At 52.4% G+C, this 3,579-nt stretch overlaps 1 non-coding gene across 1 annotated transcript; it reads left to right on the top strand.

Moving 5' to 3' along the window:
• The first annotated feature begins 520 nt into the window (after positions 1 to 520).
• TRNAE-UUC (transfer RNA glutamic acid (anticodon UUC)) lies at positions 521 to 592 on the top strand. The gene has a single exon. It is a non-coding gene; the product is annotated as a tRNA-Glu (tRNA).
• The last annotated feature ends 2,987 nt before the right edge of the window (positions 593 to 3,579 follow it).

Genomic DNA, 3,579 nt, shown 5'->3' with positions numbered 1-3,579 from the left:
GGGGAAGGTCTGGGGAAGCCGAGGAAGACAAGAAGATGGGAAAGGGGCTTGCAGCTGTTGTGCAATCACCATGCTCCCAGCAGAAGGGTCCGGGGGGCTCAGCACTCAGAACTCACAAGATGTCAAAGCTCAGAGCCCCATTACACAGAGTGAGAATGTGATCAGCTCAAATCAAGGGGTAGCAACACCCCTGCCTTAGTCTCTATGCCAGAGCTCCTATCAGCTGAGTTCTTCCCGCAAGAGTTGGCTGCTGAGAGAGTTGCGATAGGGTAAATGAAGGCAGAGGAGGATTGTTCCTCATGGGTTTTTTTTGTGTGGCTCTGTGGTCCTGCTGGAGGAAGCATCATTTGAGTTTGTTTCAGTGACTTGGGTTGGGCTCAGATTGTGCCCCTGAGCACAGGGATTCCTGCACTCTGCTCCTATCCCCTCAGGGAGTGGACAATGGAGCGGTTTCAGAAAGTGGATAGAAAGTAGCCTAAGAAAGTGTAGCATAAATGAGAATAAAAACTATGCCATCAACTCCCTGGTGGTCTAGTGGTTAGGGTTTGGCACTTTCACTGCCAAGGCCTGGGTTCAATTCCCAGTCAGGGAAAAGTGGCTTTAAACCAAAAAAGCTTCAGTTATTCTTCACTTGCAACATAAACAAATCTGTGGTTTTTTCCTGATTCCCCCATCTTCCCAGCATCTCAATGGCAGGGCTGGCTCCAGGCCCCAGCGCAGCAAGCAGGTACCTGGGACAGCCAATGGAATGGGGAGGCTTCTGTGGCAATTGGGCCTCTCAGTCCCTCTCAGAGGGAAAGACTTGCGGCCAAAAGCAGCAGAGGTAGAGCTGCCGCTGATTGCAGCTTTTTTATATTTTTTTTCCGCTTGGGGTCGCAAAAACACTGGAACTGGCCCTGCTCCATGGAAGACAATTTGTTAAATCCCAGATGAGTGGAGTTAAATCAGTTCTCAGCCTGAGTCCTTAGGGCTTAATCCTGAGGATATTGTCCCACCATGGGGCCATTTCCATCCTCTCTTTCATACAGAAACACAATTTTCCTTGCACAGCCATAGGAACAGCAAGATCTTTCTCTGTCCCTTGTGCAAAGCAGGGGGCCAAATTCCATGGAAACAATGGAGAAGCAGGGGGCCCTGGGCACATCCAGCCCTGGCAGTGAGATGTTCCCTCCCCTCTTTCTTTATGCCCCTGTTGTTATTTCATGGATTGTCTGGGATGGGGGAAAAGCTGAGTTCACTCCAGGTGGAAGGTAAAAAGACACTCAAAATCTCAGGACCCAACCCCTGCTACCAAGATGCTGGGGATTTGAGTAGGAAAGGGACTGTGTGTATTGTCAAGGTGGGGAATGAATAACAATCTACAAATAGATCCACCTCATTAACCACTGACACAGGCTAATCCTGCTGCAGCTAGAAGGGAAACTGGGAGTGATTCTTTGCTGTTCAGCCATGGAAAGAATGATCCAATTGCACCGCAGTGAATGTGCTGGGGAAAGCTGGACTTCACAGGAAGGTGGAAAGAGCAGATCCTAGAAATACCTGGAGCTTTCCACACCACTGCTGCCACCAGCGTCAGGTGTTGAGCATCTCACAGCGCCCCTCCCCTCCCATTACCTTCCAGCAGGAGGTGGCCGCACCTCCCACCCAATGCAGGGGAGAAGGATGAGTGTATCTCTGCACCCTGAGTCCAGGGCACCCACTCTTTCTGCCCGACACATAGAATCTGGCCCTGCTGAAAAGTGACCCTAAGAACCAGCAGCCTCCAGGACAGCAGGTTTGGCCCTCAGAAAAGGGAATGTGTCCCCCATGCTGCTCTTAAGCCACTGGATGCTCTTGAAGTAGGACAGCTCTGAGTGTAACATGCAGCTCATCTAGGGATGTAGCTCAGTGGTAGAGCACATGCTTTGCATGTATGAGACTCTGTGTTCAATTCTCAGCCTTTCCATGTTTTTTTTTCACTTTGCTCATGCCCAGCTGGGATGTGGCCCAGCGGTCTCCCTGCAGGAGTTTTAATCCTGTTGAGTGAGGGGCAAGTGCCAACTGAATGCAAGGTCTGGGAGTGTTTCTGCTCCTAAGTCACCTTGGTACATTTAAGATTCCCACCCGCTGTGCTGCTTGAGACAATGGTAGATGAGAACGGCGAATGCTCCAGCACTGGAGGGAAAGGTCCCATCTGCACAGACTGAGAGGCAATGAAAAGAGGGGCAATCAGTGCTCAGAGAGGAGAGAGGTCAGTGATTTACACCCACCAGGGGACACTGTCTTTTTGAGTATCACAGGGGTAGCTGTGTTAGTCAGGATCTAAAAAAAGAGACAGAGTCCCGTGGCACCTTATAGACTAGCAGACATCCAGGAGCATAAGCTTTCATGGGTGAATCGCCACTTCGTCAGATGAATGTAGTGGGAATTCTGTGCCTGGCTAGCCAACTACAAAAGCAGTTTCTCCTCCCTTGGTGTTCACACCTCAGCTGCTAGAAGAGGGCCTCATCCTCTCTGACTCAACTAACCTCCTTATCTTTAGATTGATTCTTGCCTGCATATTTATACCTGCCACTGGAAATTTCCACTACATTCATCTGACGAAGTGGGGATTCACCCACGAAAGCTTATGCTCCAATATGTCTGTTTCTCTGTAAGGTGCCACAGGACTCTTTGTCTTTTTGAGGTGAGTGCAGTTTGCTTTGGATGGTGCTGACTATGGATAGAAAAAAGGCTGGAGTCAATGACAGACGAGACCACAGAAGGGGAAAGGGAATGGCAGTCTCACAGAAGGTCCTGGGTGCTCAGATGCCCCAGTTATTGCATCCTGGCCTGTCACAGAGAGTGAAAAGACACCAAGGGACCCAGCCCGCCTAAGTGATCCCATGGACAAGAACCTGGTTGGGAGTGGGGTGAAGGTTCCCTCTGGGCAAAGTGGAGCTGAAATCCCTCAGTGTCCTGGAATTTAAGCAATGGAAGCTTCAAACCCTGCACAGGTGTGGGCTGAGGTGCATCAGCAGAAGGTTGGGCTGGACAGGGGCGGCAGGTTTTTATAATTTTTGGTGGTGCCCAGAATGGGACCAAGTCCTGCCCCATCCCCCCCGACACCTGCCTAAGGCTCTGGGAGGGAGTTTGGGTGTGGGAGGGAGAGGGGTTGGAGTCTGGGAAAGAGTTCGGGTGCAGGGTCTGGGCTCAGTCAGGGGGTTGTGCTGCAGGAGGGTGTGCAGGGGGCAGGCGCTTGGAGGGAGTTTGGGTGCAGGTGTGGCATCTGGGTTGGGGTTGGGGGGGGTGCAGGGGAGGGTGAGGGGTGCAGCATTTACCTCGGGCATCTCCCGAAAGCAGTCTGCATCCCCTTCTGGCAGCAGCCCCTAAGCAGGAGGGCTGGGGGCTTCTCTGATCATGGCTGCCCGCAGACTCCACCCTTGCAACTCCCATTGGCACAGTTGGCAGAGTTGGCACTTAGGATGGGGGCAGCGCGTGGAGACCCCCCCACCCCAGGGGCCGCAGAGACATACCAGCCGCTTCCGGGAGTGGTGTGCCACATGGAGCAAGGGTGGGCAGGATGCCGCCTTAGTTCCTTTGTGCTACTGCTGGTGGTGG

The sequence above is a fragment of the Gopherus flavomarginatus genome, chromosome 17 (genome assembly GCF_025201925.1).
Source record: "Gopherus flavomarginatus isolate rGopFla2 chromosome 17, rGopFla2.mat.asm, whole genome shotgun sequence".
Lineage (NCBI taxonomy): Eukaryota > Metazoa > Chordata > Testudines > Testudinidae > Gopherus > Gopherus flavomarginatus.
Note: the sequence above shows the minus strand (reverse complement) of the source record. Positions and strands in the feature narration are given on the sequence as shown.